Below are 16,066 nucleotides of genomic sequence, written 5' to 3' on the forward strand. Positions count from 1 at the left end.
GGGTTTCTGGATATGAAAGAAGACACGTAAGCAGTGATCAGCCCACACACTCCTGCTGGCACCCGCGCAGCGCTGCCTGCACGCCGGGATTCGGGCTGGATTTTGTGCAAACAGGAGGTGTCACTGTTAGCCTGGAAATCACATCACATCAGCTGGGAGCCAACCCTTTCCCGTGGCTGCACGGCAAACTCCTCCTTGGGCAGCACTGGGAACAGGTTTGCCCTCTGAGCACGAGGGACAGGGCTGAAGTCCTGTGAAACCCAAGGCAGTGTGGCCTGTCTGCTCCAACTCCTGCAAAACCCACAGCTGTGCAGAGAGATCAGCTGGGTTCCCACCTTCCAGAGCCAGAGGGAAGTTTGGGACTCCTGCTCTGCTGCACACACAGAGTGTGGGATTGACCCAGGAGCTGTGCAAGGTGTTTTGTGATGCACACGGAGGTGCTGCTCTTCCCCAGTCCCTTCCTGCAGCAACCACAGGTGTTCCCACTCCCAAGGACAACACCACCAAGGTGTCCACAGCTTCTGGAGGTCCCCAAGCCTGGCACAGGGGTTGTGCTGCTACCACAGGGCCTGGTGTCCTCTGCCTAGTAGTCCCCAGCTCCTCTCCTGGTTCTGCCTGGCTCCAAGCCCAAGTCTGAACAGCCTGGTCCGAGGTGGGGACAGCTGGTGACATTGCACCTTTCAGAATAAAGCAGGGACAACCAGGGTGAAAGGCTGGAAAGCAGGAAGGCTTCAAGGAACACCACGCTTCCACCTCCTGATGCATTGCCTCTGCTTTGCTGGCCTTTAGCAATCCAACACTTCTACTGCCTCAGGTTCAAAATGCAACTGCTCATAACTGAGGGGTGGTTATTTGCATGTGCTGCCTCTCCACCACATTTTGGGGCCATTTCTGAGCCTGGACCTGAACAGCAAATGTGCATTTGAGCATCTGGGCTGCAATTACTGCCTGGTATTGCTAATCACGAGTGCCTGCCCACACTGGTGCAGCCCCTGTGGGCGCTGTGCCCCCTGTCCCCCAGCCCTGGCAGGCTCTGCTGCCCCAGCCCAGCCTGCTTGAGGCTCTGCCAGGGCAGTGTGGGATGTTCCAGCTTTGCTGAGCCCTAGGCCATGCAGTTCCTTTCCTACACCCCTGCTCTGGCAGGCTGAGCCTGCCAAAAGGCCACAATATTTTGGGGTTGCATTCAAGACTTTCCAAATCCCCAGTCCTGCTTCTTCTCTGTGCTCTCCTGCACAGAGATTCCTCACAGGACACACAATCTCTGGTTGCTTCTCTCTCCTCTGTTAGAGGGGAGAGCACCATCACACCCACCTCACCCTTCGCCAGGGGAGCCCTGTTTTGGCTCCTCAGGGATGTTTGTGGGAAAGGGATTTGTAGAAAATTCTCAAGAAAAACTTGAGAGAAGTAGCTAAAGCTGATAGGCCGAGAAACACTTATAGGGTATTGTAATTAAGTAATAGTTAATTTCTGATTGTAATGACATAAATTATAACACCTGTATTATCTCACCCTTCTCATGAGACTGAAAATAAAATCAAATCTCAGCTGCTCCATCTCTAGGTCAGAAAAGAGCATAATCCAACAAATGTTTTCCCTTCTGGCCTCCCAGCCCCTTGGGATCTGCTCCTGCCACAGTCCCACCCTGCCCCAGGGTGCCCACACAGACAAGCAGCAGTGTTGGGACTCACCAGCACCACTCTAAATCCCAGCATCTGAAATTCCAGTCCAGGGAGACGGGAGGAGACTGCCCCATCCCCAGAGGCAGAGGGGGTTTGCAGCCTGAGGGTGCTGGAGCCATCCCCCAGCAATGGGCTCTGTGCCCAGCTGCCAGGGCTCACGAAGAGCTGGACACTCCATCCCTGTCACCACCGACAGCCAGGCCACACCGAGCACTGAGACACCTGGCAAGGCTGAGCCTCTCTGTGAGCATGTGGCTCCACAATACATCTCTGGCTCCAACCCCTGCCACTCCATTAACCTGCCACTGAGGCTGGAAATAATCTGCCTGCTAAATCCAATCATAAAAAAAAAAAAAAAAAAGTTAGACTTTGAATCTGGCTCATTGTATTTTGCTTTTCACACTTAGATTAAAATATCCAGATACTTTTGTTTTATTGCTTTAAAACCAATTCCTGGCAGGCAGAGTTTTCCTTAAAACACTGGGAAAAATAGCCAAAGGACAGGACTTTCAAAGGAATCTAAGTGAATTCAATTCTCAGCCTTTGGCAAGTGTTGCTCCAACTTCCACCCCTATATCAGCCCTTGTTTAATGATCTCTATTTGAACTTATTTTTGCAGTGCCACCTGGAAGAGGTTCCCAAAGGAAACTGGTGCAGATGGGGAGAAATGGAGGCTCTTCCCAGCTCTTTGGTCACTCTGGGCACCCAGCTCAAGCCTCAAAGATTCCTTTCACAGAAATCCTGAGTATCTGCACCAAGCCCAGCTGGAGGCTGCTCCAGGGTGCCCAGTGCCCAGGGAATCTCCATCCTGAACATGCTGGGAGTGCCTGAGGCTGTGCAGGACCTTCACAGAGCCTGGACACTTGTGAGGTATCTGCAGCCAGGTGGCCCTGGGTGGCCTTGCTGCCCCGAGGACACATCAGACCTGCTGCGAGCCCTCACTGTCACACCGGTGGCTCCAGCCCGTGGCTTTACACCTGGTGACTCCTGGAGCTCCTGAAACCTGTATTTTCTTGTTTCAGAGCCAGCCTGCCCTGGCACCTCTTTTCCCCACCCCAGGCCATGCCATGGGGACATCCTTGGTCCCTCTAAGCTGCTGCCCCTCTACAGGATGCCTTCCCACTTTTCCAGCCTCATCTGCTGGAGTCAGGGCAAGTCTCCAACCCATTTTCTACCCACCCATGGCCCTCCTTTTCTTTCCAGACCTCTGAGAAATTCCCCTGGTCCCTGGGCAGAGTCTGTGCCCTTCTCCCCATCCTTGGAACCCAGCAGTGCCCACCTGGGTGCCAGGATGCTGCAGGACTGTGTCCAAAGCCTTCCCAAAGTCAGGGCAGACACCAACCATGTCACTTTGCACAGGAGAAAAGAGCTTGGTCACGTTTGGCCACACCATTGCCAGCACCTATGCTATGTATTATAGCATAGTTATAATAAAGAAATAATTTCCAGGTCTGTCCCTGCTGAGGAATGTTCCCTTCCTCAAAATCAGACACAGCACTCACACCAAATACTCCTGGCTCTGCTTTCACACCCCAGCACTGCAGAGCTCTACTGCTGCTACCCCCCAGTCCTAAATCAGGCAAAGCCCAAAGCCCCCCCAAGGACAAATCAGCCCAGTCAGGTAATATTTGCATGAGCATGAAGCTCTGCCCAGCTGTTTGCAGCTGCAAACCCCAATTCCATCAGGGGCTGAGCTCTCTAAGCCTGTGTAGGAGGGATGAGGGTTAAGCTGCCTCTGTGTCTGGGCTGGAGCAGGCTGGAATTCAGGTGGGGATATAAAACGTTTGTTTTCCCCCAAATTTCATGGGCTCTCAGCAGGTGCCATGTGAGCCAGCTCTGCAGCTGTCAGTGGACCCTTCCCCATGTGGGTTTGTGTCCTAGGTTTGTGGCCTAGTTTGCTATTAAAAAAAAGACCTGGATGAAGGTGAGATGTGGGCAGGAAGGTTCTCTTCACTTGGAGAAGGAAATCTCCTAAGGCATCTCCCAAGATGAAGATTTTTGTTGCCATGGAGTTTGAGGGGCATTGGAAAAGGGGAACCTGTGCCTCTCCTGCCAATCCCCACATGACACCCTCCTTGTCTGGCTCCTGTGACCTTCCTGCAGCTGTGCTGTGCTTGTTCCCTGTGCTGTGTCCTCTCCTGCCCACCTGGGAAGCTGCATCCCAACAGTCCCATAAAGCTGGATATGGGATGAGCAACTTCCACTTGGGAATTCACTTAGGAATTCACTTAAGCTGTACCTAAGGGTAGGACACCCCACACTGCAGGAACCAGTGCCAGAGCATGGAGCTCATCCCTTGGAATTCCCAGTGGCCCCGGGGCCACCTCGGGACAGGTCAGGTCTGTGCAGAGGACCTGCCTGGGCTGATGGGACGTGGGGCAGGGCCACCAGATGGCCAGGCCAAGGCCAGGCAGGGTGATGGCCACGCTGCTGGGAGGGCTGGCAGTGGGACCCCAGTGTCCCTGCAGATGGGAGCTCTCCAGGGCCATCTGCCCACGCTCTGCTGGCCCTGCCCGCAGGGATCCAGCAGGGATTTGGCAGCAGGGACAAGGGAAGGACAGGGCTGGGAATGCTCAGAGGGTTTGGGCCCCACCACTGGCGTCTCCAAACCCCCTGGGCCCTGCTGTGCCAGCAGCCTGTGCACGGAGCTCTGCTGCTGCCACACATGGCATCCCCTGGAGAAATCAGCCTCCCTTTCTCCTCTGTCCCACTCATCTGGAATTTCTTCTTAAACACAGCAGTCACTTGGCACCTCTCACTGGCCTTACTCTAACAGCTGGAAAAGGGCATTTTAACCATGGCTGTTTCATACTCCCCTCCCTGCATTCCAGCAGGGAATGTGTGTCCAGGTGAGATCCAGCAGAGCCATCAGCTGGGAAACAGCACAGCTCCACAGCTCAGGGAGGGGAGCAGCTTCTCCAGCCACCATGGAACACCCAGCAGGGCTGAGTCAGCAGATGTGTCTGGTCAGAAACACCCACACAGCACACACACATTTTCCTGGTAATTCCAGGACATTCCAATAGCCACTGCTGGCATCAGCAGGAGCATTTCCATGGCTTTGATTTCACCTTTTATCCCCCATCCCACAACTGCCACAAGATGAACTAGAATTGGAAAAGAGAAAAGACAAAAGGCAACATGGGAGATTTGGACATGAATAAACAAAGGTATAAAGGGGTTCCTCACCTCCAGCACCCCAGAGAACATCAAGGACAGAGTATTAGGATTATCCCTGTTTTCTGCAAAGGAAACTGAAGTCCAGGCAGAAGAGGGTGGAAAGGGGTGTGCCCCCAGCCTCACCAAAGCCTCCAGAGATATTGCAGTGGCAGTCCCAGTTCCAATTACCCCCAAAGACACAAGGAGACTTAAGGATGAGATTGCCAGGAGTAAGATGTCTCCTTCCATACTTACTTCCTTCCTTCTACCCTTCCTAGAATCACGGAATCACTTGAGGTGGAAGGGACCTTAAAGCCCATCCAGTGCCACTCCCTGCCATGGCAGGGACACCTCCCACTGTCCCAGGCTGCTCCCAGCCCCATCCAGCCTGGCCTTGGGCACTGGCAGGGACCCAGGGGCAGCCCCAGCTGCTCTGGGCACCCTTGGTGCCTTGCCACCCTCTCAGGGAACAATTTCTTCCAAGTATCCAATCTGAACCTACTCCCTTCCCCCTTTCCTTGCTTCCTCCTTCCCTCCCTCCTGCCTGTGCCATCCCCTCTGCACAGGGAGAGACTCTGTGAGTCCCCAGGGGACAGCACTGAGGCCACACCACGGTGACCCAGGAGCAGCTGGGGACGTCCATCTGCAGCCAGGCTGGGCTCTCCATCACCCTCTGCCCACCAGCCCTGCCAGCTGAGCCTCCACACAGCCCTGGAGCCTGGCAGGTACCCAAGGTTCCCCAGGGGTTCATCCCGCTGGGCACGAGGGCACCTGCGTGCCACCACCAGGAGAGAAGAAAATACAGCAGGGATTAGCTGAGCTTTGCACCCCAGAAATTCAAGGATCCTCCTGTGCCATTTTTCAGGGTGTCACAGGCACATCCTTCTTTCTTTCAGAATTTTTCATAAAGGAGCACAGAGGCGAGAAAGAGAAAACAATTTCTATTTCTGCTCCTTGTTTTTCCTATGTAGAATGTGTTTGAAGAATTGTTTACCTGGGGTGATGGCTTGGTTGGATTCTGGTGAGAATTGTTTGAGCCTGATGGCCAATCCAACCCACCTGGGACTGGGCTCTCAGAGAGGGTCACAAGTTGTGAGTTAGTTAGCTATGGTAGTTAGAAAAAGTAGGTATGTAGTTTTAGTATCTCCTTTAAATAGTATATTAATGTATTATAGCATAGTTATAATAAAGAAATCATTCAGCCTTCTGAACTGGAGTCAGACATCATTATTTCTTCCCACTGGGTTCACCTGCATTTACAATAGGTGAGGGCCACTCCAGGGTCCCAGGGAGCCCCCACACCCCAGGACAGGCTGTGCCCACCTGCACATGCCCCTGTTCCATGCCAGGAGGGGGATGGATGCCAGCAAACTCCTCTCTCTGCCTCTGCTTCTCCTCTCCTCCTGTGACAGCACACCTGGCAGCAATGTCACACACTGTCCCTCTGCGGCCAACGTGCAGGAATCCCTCAAAAATCCTGCTGTTCCAGGCAGGAGCAGCCCAAGGCTGGCCCTGGAGTGCTGCCCAGCTGTGCCCTCCCTGCTCCCAGTGCCTGCTCCCACATCAGCCGGGTAACTGAGAGCCAGGTGGCTGCAAACCCCATGAGGTTTGTCACGGCAGGAGCAGGGAGAGCAAAAAGCAAACCCAGCCCCCCTGCGTCCTGCAGGAGCTCTTGGTGTCGGTGTGACAGCAGCAGCCTGGCTCTTCTGTCCCTCTCATCATGTTTGCTCACAGGAGGGGAAAGGGGGATTTCCATCCTGGGTTTTCTATCCTGCCCACATCTCCACCAGGAACACCATCACACGTTTTTCCAGCTTGGAGGTGTGACAAATGCAGAGATCCTGCAGGCATCTCCAGCACAGGGCACAGGGACAAACCTGGTCCCTGCCAGGTTTGAGCAAATTTGGTATTTGGGGTATTGGAAAAAGCACCAACAACCTGTGTCTGGCAGCATGGCTGGAGCTCCAGTGTGAGTGGGGTGCACCTTGTTCAGGTGTTTTTAACCATCTCGGATACTCCTGTGCAGGGCCACCCCCAGCCCTGACCTCACTGCTTTTTGGAGGTTGCCCTTGCTGCTTTCGTCCCAAACCTTTCATGTCCAAATATCTTTCTTGCCACTTACAAGGGAGCAGCACAGAAAATTTTGGTACTTGATGGGGACAAAACTCTGAGTAGGGTCTATTGTGACAGGAGACAGGGGAGTGGTTTTGAACTGAAAGAGGGTCAGTTTTGGTTAGATATTAGGAAGGAATTGTTCCCTGTGAGGGTGGGCAGCCCTGGCACAGGTGCCCAGAGCAGCTGTGGCTGCCCCTGGAGCCCTGGAAGTGCCCAAGGCCAGGCTGGATGGGGCTGGGAGCAGCCTGGGATAGTGGCAGGTATCTCTGCCCATGGTAGTGGGTAGGAACAACATGATTTTTCAGGTCCCTTCCAACCCCAACCATTCTGTTTCTATGAACATAAAGGCTGAATCAGCAGCATTACATGGGAAGACAGAAATGCACCACAGAAGTGATTTGCACTTTCTTGCAAGCAGCCAGAAAGGTGAGTTTTAGGGAAGGCCTGGGCAGTTAACATTCCCCAGCACAGACTGTCATGGCTGTCCCACGGGGAGGATCTCACTTTGGGCAGCCATCAGGTTTCTCCTTGGCTCTGAGAGGTTTAGGAGAATCACAGGATCACTGAATGGTTGGGCTGGAAGGGACCTGAAAAATCTTCCTGTCCCACTCTCTGCCATGGCAGGGACACCTTCCACTGTCCCAGGCTGCTCCCAGCCCTGTCCAGCCTGGCCCTGGGCACTGCCAGGGATCCAGGGGCAGCCACAGCTGCTCTGGCCAATCTGCTCCTGTTTTGTTTTCTCTTTAAGCTGGAAAAAGGTAGTTTTGAGGCAGGGGATTGCCCTGCCCAGCTCCATGGGCAGCACAGAGCTGCACAAGCCCTGGGCAGCAGGGTCCCTGCCACCCCCAGTGCCAGTCACTCCTCCCTGGGGAGCCCTGAGCCATTTCCTAGTGAGCCCCCAGACATGAGAGCCCAGCTCAGAAGTGCTGCTTTAATAACCAACATAAACCCTGCACTCTTTTCAATAACTCCTGAGTCCCCAGCAAGTCCTGCACACAGACCTGGAGGGCTCAGCCCTCCCCACAGAGAACAGGGAGATCCTGCTCACTGCTGGGAGCTCCAATAAACAGCATCAACTGGGAGGAAAGCAGTGCTTGGGTTTGCTGGGGAAGCAGCTTCAATCCTCCCAAACATGAGTGTTGAAGGACTGGGAAGTTATTAAAAAAGGGGGTAGACAAAGATGGCACAATTTTTAGACTGGTTCTGCAGGCTCAGGGCTGTATTTTAGGGGAATATTTGCTGTGCTGAGAGCTGGGAGGGCTGGGAAGGTGGAGGTGAGCTCAGCAGGAGCCAGACTGAAGCTGTGGGGTCCCTTTGCAAACCTTGTTCCCCCTGTAAGTGCAACCAAGCACATCCCAGAAGGGGAGGATCCTTTCATTGCAGGCAGAGCAGGTTCTGGGGTCCCTCCCGTGCCATTCTGGGCTGTCCCCTCTCCCATCCAACAAGGGGCTCATTCTACAGGACCTGTGAATTTCCCCCAGCATGTCCCAGGGCTCCATCTTGCACATCATGGAATCATTAAGGTTGGAAGACCTCTGAGATCATTGGGTCCCAGAATCCACCCAGCACCACCTAAACCCTATCCCCAAGTGCCACTGCCCCAGGCTTTCTGAGACCCAGAGTTCCCACACAATTTCATTTATAAATAGAGTAGTTTACATATTTCTCTCTGGGTGGAGAGAAATGACTGATTGATTGATGTTTAGACCAGTGTGGTTGGAGAAGTGGTAATTCCATCCTCCAATCCACGGTCACCTGTGGATGTCGGATGTTTGAATAAAACTGGGTCTTTTTCTCTTTTGAACTTACCAAGCTTCTGTATACTCATTTCATGTTGTCCTGGCTTGTAAGATAAGTATGTATTCTATTTGCCATCTGTTGGAGGTTGGGCAGTTTTCTTACCTCTTCCAAGAACAATGTCTCGCTCCGGGGAGATATCTTCTGTTAATGGACCATTGAATGACTCACTGCATGACTGGTAAAGTTCCATCATCCCAAGGTGAGATGCTCCACCCAGAGGGAGGAGCCAAGCACCCCTACCTGCATAAAATCAGCATTTTTTGGGACATCAGAACAGCCACTTCACTAAATTCCCAGAGGAGCAGTTTCTTCTCTGCTAGATTCCCAGAGGAGCAGCTTCTTTCCTGCTGGATCCCCAGAGGAAGACTAAGCCCATTTACTCCATCACCAGACCTTCAGAGAAAACTCCACCCTTCTACAGATCACCACTTCAGCAGCATTTCATCTGCCACTCCAGGAGGAGCAGCCACCATTTAACTGGACTATTACGAACACCCTGACTCCTCAGGGTGTCAGGTTTTTGACTCTATCAGTAGTTTTGTTTGTACTAATTACATTTTTTTTTCTTTATTTTTCTTTAGTTTTTTCCTAGTAAAGAACTGTTATTCCCATTGCCATATATTTGCTTGAGAGCCTTTTAATTTTGAAATTGTGGTAATTTGGAGGGAGGGGGATTACCTTTTCCATTTCACAGGAGGCTCTTGCCTTCCTTCACAGACTCCTATCTTTTCAAACCAAGACACATGTCCAACAACAACAACTCCCCACGAGCTGGAAGACACAAACCCTCTTTCCAGCTTGAATTAGCTGCAGAGTCGTGTGTCCGTGCCCCTCGCCACGCTCGGGTGGAGGCTGCAGCAGCCCGAGCTGGCTCTGGGCACACAAGGGCACAGCAAGGAGGCAGCCCTGGCTCAGCAGGGCACGTGTCCTGCAGGGTGCCAGCAGTAACCCGGGCTGCCCGGGTGATGTGGCTGTGCAGGAGGGCTGGCAGCAGCCCCGGGTGCTGCCCCGCTCACGCCAGCCTGACGCACGGGGAGTTTGCACCGGGAGCAGCCTGTGCCAATGGCAGGAGCAGCTCCTGGAACCCCTCCCCTCTGCAGTGAGAATACCCCCATAAATCTGGGGATACAAGTAGATATTTCGCAAAATAGAGAATATTCTGAAAAAACAAAATGGATCTATTTCACAAAACCAAAAAATAAATCTATCTCACAAAACCCAAAAATATATCTATTTAACAAAACCCAAAAATAAATATATTTCACAAACCCCAAAAATAAAATATTATATTTTATTAAAAATAAAAAATATATATTTATATATAAATATAGAAAAATATATATTAAAAAACATCATACATGTTTTTTAATTTAACATAAAAAAATTAAAACAAATTATACCAAAACCTTCTTATATGACTACCAAGCTATAAAACCACTAAAACACTAAACACGGCTCCATAAAAAACACATATTAAAACCAAAAATCACAAAAATACCCTCTCTCTCTCGCTTCCAACCAACACAACAAATAACACAACCAAACCCAACCCCTATCTCAACCAAACCAAACCAAACAACCCTACCAAAAAAACCAAAGCCCCTTCCCAAAGTGCCTGCTGGCCGCCCCATCAACTACCAACCAAAAAAAAAAATATCACAAAGTCAGACCCTTTCCCAAAAAAAAAAACCCCAAACATATTAAAAAAAACATAAAACATCATAGTCAATAAAAAATTAAATCCCAAATAAAAAAGCACCTTAATTTTAAAACTAAAATCCTCTTATAAACTATTAAAAAACCTTTTTCCCTATAACACACAAAGCTATATTAAAACAATCAAATTAATATTAACCAAAAACCTCTATACTAAAATAAACAACTTTTAAAATAATTATAATACCATAAAAAATTAAAATAAAATTAAAAAATAAAGCTGGTCCACCCTGTCTGATGCAGGGCTGAGGACAGAAGTGGCTCCCCCCGTCCTCCTTCAGCCTGCTGTGCAAAGAGCTTCATTTTTTAATTTTTAATTAAAACAAGTCATTTCAAACTGCAGAAATCCTGCCAATCCTTTGAAAAACTGGCTCTGCTTTAAATTTCTGAAATCCTCCGTAACGGAGCCATAAATAATCAATAGCTGTTTAAATAAGTATTTAATCAGCTGTTAAAGGTACAATAGTCACAAAGTCTATCAGGTCAGCACTCGGTTTATAGCTGTGGCTCATTACCATCTGTCCTATATATTATTTATGCATGTAGAAGCTTAAAAATCTATTCATTAGAGCATTAAATCCTTCCTAATAAGTGTGATAAAGGATGACCTAGAGCTGGACAGTGGGAGCTGTCCAAGCTCCTCACCCTGCCTTGTGTTCACAAATCTGGGGCTTCCCCAAATGCTGCAGAGAGCTCACAGAATTCACAGAATCACAGAATTCACAGAATCACAGAATTCACAGAATGACCAGGTTGGAAGAGAACTTCAGGATCATAAGAGTCCAACCCAGCCCAGCACCTCAACTGAGCCCTGGCACCCAGTGCCACATCCAGGCTTTGTTAAACACACCCAGGGATGGGGACTGCACCACCTCCCCAGCAGCCATCCCAGAACTTTATCACTCTTTCTGTGAAAAACTCTTTCCTAATATCCAACCTGAATTTCCCTTGGTGCAGCTCGAGGCTGTGTGCTCTGGTTCTGTCAGCCCCTGGAGAAAGAGCCCAGCCCCAGCTGAGCACAGCCACCTTTCAGGAGCTGTGCAGAGCGATGGGGTCACCCCTGGGTCTCCTTTTCTCCAGGCTGAGCACCCCCAGCTCCCTCAGGGGTTCCTCACAGGGTTTGTGTTCCCAGCCCCTCTCCAGCCTCGCTGCCTCCTCTGGATGTGCTCGAGCATCCCAAGGTCCTTCCCAAACTGAGGGGCCAGAGCTGGCACAGCACTCGAGGTGTGGCCTCACCTCACAGGGTTGGGGTCACCCCAGAGCTGCTCATCTGCACCCCCTTTGGAGACAGTTTTATCCCAAAGAATAATGGAATAGTTTGTGTTGGAAGGGACCTTCAAAGATTGAGTTGTTCCACCCCTCCCACAGGCAGGTACACCTTCCACTGTTCTAGTTGCTCCAAGCCCTGTCCAACCCAGCCTTGAATATTCCCAGGGATGGGGCAGCCACCATCTCCATCTGTTTGACAAGGCTGAAATTTTGTCTTTGAAAGCATTTTCTCCATGAAAATATATTTTAAATTAAGGCACTTTTCTCCTAGAAGCCTTCCCTCCCCAAATAGGAGCATCCTTTGATTGCAGAATATTCAACAAGTGGAGTTTTCAGGAGTCTCTACTTCCAATCATCTCAGAAATCTCTCCTGAACAGACCAACATTCTTTTTGACAGCAGCAAAATAAATTTTAAAGGTCAATTGAATCAGATAAGCCCAGTCTGGCAGCCCTTTCAGATGCAGAATTCCATGGACAACATTTAGGTTCTGCTTGAGAACAGAAACAAAATTCTTTGGAGGAAAGAATCTTCAAAAGAAAAAAAAAAAACCAAAAAACAAAACAAAACAAAAAAGGGAAAGAAAATAAAAAGGAAACAGCAATTAAATAGAATGTCGTCTGTAATCCCACCAGTGCAAAACCTGATGATTACCTACCAGGCACTGGACAATGCTACATGCACTAATCTAATTAAAGGCCTTTTTTACAAGCAGCTGAAGCCAGCTCATTAGTGTGTTTCTGAGATGCGCATTAATGGCTGGCCATGACTAATTTCTTGAGAATTATTCTTTAATTCTTTATCATTCCCAGCCTAACAGAAAAATACATTTCCATCCCCCACTCACACGGGTGCTGACGCTCCTTAATGAACACCCCCCAAAAGCCCCATTGTTGTTTTAACAGCGAATGATTTATTTATTAATGGGGAAAAGCAAGTTTGGAAGTTTCTTAGCTGGTAATGAACTGGCATTGCTGCTGCTGCTGCTGCTGCTGCTTTCAGCATCCCCTGCCCCCATCCATGAGCCCAGGGCTCTCCTCCTCACACAAACCCCTGTGGCCACGGCCAGGAGCTCTCCCAGGCTCCAGGGCTGCACTACATCCCCCTGTCCCTAGGCCATGACAGGAACATGTCCCATGTCCCTGTGGGAAGGACCCGTGGATCTCTCACCACAAGGAAATGCTGAACTAGAGGGAAAGTCTGGCTCCAGGAAAGCTCCCATTTCATGCAGCCAATTAATTCAATTTAACCCACTCCAGAACCACCCAGCTGCCAAAGAGGAGCTGCTGGAGGTGGAGCTTCACTGATAGAATCCCCTCTTAGAGCTCCACTGTTGTCTTAAATAATTATGGTTGAAAAAGACCTCCAGGATGATCCAAGTCCAACCACTAACCTCATCTCGTAAGCAGAGGTGCTGTCCTGTGCTGCCACAGCTGCTGTGGCACTCCAGAGCTGCTCTTCCCAGCCAAATTGGTCCTGCTCTTCTCCCAGGTCACCTCTGCAAGCCAGGAGGGCTATGGCTGCTCCTTCTGACTGACTGAGCAGAAATCAGCCTTTTCCTGTCCTTGGGGATTTCAGCACAGCCCCAACCATCAGGAGACCTGGCAAAATCCTGAGCTGAGGATAGCAGGACAGTCCCCAGCCAGATCAAAGGAGTCCCAGAGATCCAGAGCAGACTGAGCCTTCAAAATGCCTGTCCATGTTCTCCTGCAGGGAAAGCCATGGAAAAAAGGTTGTCCTTCCACCTGCTGCAGGACTCCCCGTCACAGGCACCACCAGAGTCACACAGCTGCTCCCAGAGATTGGGCTCGTGGCATCCCCCATGCAGGGAGCTGCTCCTGAAGATGATGAGGAGGAGTGTGGAGAGCTTGCTGGGGAAGCAGCTGGTGCTGCACACAGTGCTGGGGTGCAGGACCTTGCTGCCTCTGCTCTGGGATGTTAGTGGCTCCCCACAGACCATCCTGGTAAAGCCAAAGTGCCCAAGGCTTGTTCCTGTGTGATGGATGATGAACTCCCCAGGGAATCCGTGATTGACCCTCATGGATAAACCCTGAGCAGCCAACCCAAACTCATTTCCTCTGCTGATGCTCATCTGCAAGTGCTAAATGAGCCACTGTGAACTGTGCCCCTGTTCCTGCACACAAACACAGGACAGGGGATGAGGAGCCTCAGAGAGCCTCACTGAGAACCTTTACCAGCTGAGGGTTTTGCCACACTCCTTTCTTCTCTCTGAGTTAATTACCAGCTGATTGACTTTCACAATTATTTCAGACACCTACAATATGCAGAATGACATGAACAATTAAGACACAAATCTCTGCGGAGTGGCTGGGATGTGGCTCCCACTTAATTTCTGGTTGGATTTGCTGAGGTTTGGTTGTCTAAATGCCACCTCTGATGCTCCACAAAGATTGGGAAGGCACCTTCTCTCCAAGGACAACATCTCAGCTGGGACAGGGAGACCTGGGCTGCTTGAGGGGCCAGCTATAGCAAGGCCTATGGTGGCAGCCATTCCTTTTCCTCATGGAAAATAACAAATCCTGCTCCCCATCCACTGGGCTTTGCCTCTCCCGCTGTCCATGAGGCCAGGACTAAAGCCAAGCCTGGCTTTGCAGAGGGTGCTGTGCTCCCTGGGGGACTGATGGTCTGGGATTTCCCTCCCACGTCAGCGGGCTCTGGGCCAGAGCTGAGATCAAAGCACATCATCTGCTGCTCTCTCCTCCATCAGCATCAGCTGCCAGCCATGCATGCCAGGATGATGGGTCAGGCTGGGAGAGCTCTTGGGACTCTGCTGATGCTGCTTTCACCCCTTCACTCCCTGCCAGCCCTTCCTGGGGACAGCATTCAGCTCCCACGGAGGGGGCTGAAGACACAGACCCTCTTTTAATAAAACAGCAAGATTAGTAGCCCATCATTGTTTGTTGATTATGGTCATTCTTTTCTGTAAATGAAGTTTAAAAGTCATCAACAGATTTGTCAGCTGTGACTTATGAGCCCTCCCTGCTGTAGGGGAGTGAAGCAATGACAAATCCCATCCACCAGCACCTCATCTGTTATGTGTAAGAAGTTGCCACCTTCCAATTACCAGGGACCCTTGGAATCCATAAACAAAGAGCTACAGAAATGTCCTCACAGCTGCTGGGACCATTCCTCAGAGCTGGCAGGGCCCTGCCACAGCCCCAGGCTCAGGAACCAGGGCCGTGTGGCTTTATCAGTGTTAGCCAAGGCCTGGGCCCAGCTTTGGGGAGGTGATGGAGTGTGTCCCAGGCAGCAGATGTGGCTGAAGGGCTGCAGGAGCTGAGGGCTGGGCCGCTGGGAGCATCCCCCATGCAGGGAGCTGCTCCTGAAGATGATGAGGAGGAGTGTGGAGAGCTTGCTGGGGGAGCAGCTGGTGCTGCACATAGTGCTGGGGTGCAGGACCTTGCTGCCTCTGCTCTGGGATGGAGGTAGCTCCCCACAGACCATCCTGGTAAAGCTAAAATTCCATGGAGGGAACACTCTGTGGGGAGCCTACAACTCCTCACCCACATGGAATGCTCAAATCTTCCTCACACCAGGTCCTCCTCCTGCTCCCACTGACATCAGGCCCCAGACACCAGGGGCTGCTGGCCCCCGAGTCCTGGCAGAAGGGAGAAGCTCTCCAGGTCTCTGCAGACCCTTTCCCTAACCCAGCCCCAGTCTGGGAGAAGCTCTCCAGGTCTCTGCAGACCCTTTCCCTAACCCAGCCCCACTCTGGGGGCTCCACACGAAGCTGGAGCCCCCCAGCCTCTCCCAGTGACACCGGGGCAGGGCACACATCATGTCTCAAACAGCCTGGGTGATGCCAGGGGACACTGGAGAGCTTCTTGTTAACACAACAGCTTATTAAATCAATTAGATCACGTTAAATGGCAATTTGACCCTCATCACACTCCTCCTCTGGGAGAGGGCAAGGCCCATGGGCTGTTTGGCTTTCACTGCTGGGCCTGGTGGAGGGGGCACTCACAATGGCAAACCTTGCTTTTCCAGGCACAAAACCAAAACCTGTCACAAAAACCTTTGAGACAAGGTTCTCTGCAGAATCTCCTCTGCCAGAGGCCTCTGAGGCATCCTGGGGCAGCCACAGCAGAGCAGGGATGTGGCACTGCAGCTGTGGGGCTGCACCACACCACTGTCAGAGCTCTGGCTTGCAGCTGGCAGTGCCCAACACCCAACCCTGGCTGTGACAGCAGCAGAGATGACAAAAACCAGCCCTTGAGTGCCCTGTGTGTGCCTGACATCCTCATGCCCAAAAACTCATTCACCCTCACACAGAAGCAGGCAGGAATTCATCCTGTTAGCCTTTTTTTC

The 16,066-nt window shown here is 51.1% G+C and overlaps 1 protein-coding gene across 12 annotated transcripts in view; it reads right to left on the bottom strand.

Moving 5' to 3' along the window:
- Nucleotides 1–16,066, bottom strand: part of RALY (RALY heterogeneous nuclear ribonucleoprotein) — a 130,024-nt gene that overhangs the window by 23,836 nt on the left and 90,122 nt on the right. The gene's annotated exons all lie outside the window — the stretch shown is intronic.

Source organism: Lonchura striata, chromosome 20 (genome assembly GCF_050655825.1).
Source record: "Lonchura striata isolate lonStrDom1 chromosome 20, ASM5065582v1, whole genome shotgun sequence".
In the NCBI taxonomy this organism is placed as follows: domain Eukaryota; kingdom Metazoa; phylum Chordata; class Aves; order Passeriformes; family Estrildidae; genus Lonchura; species Lonchura striata.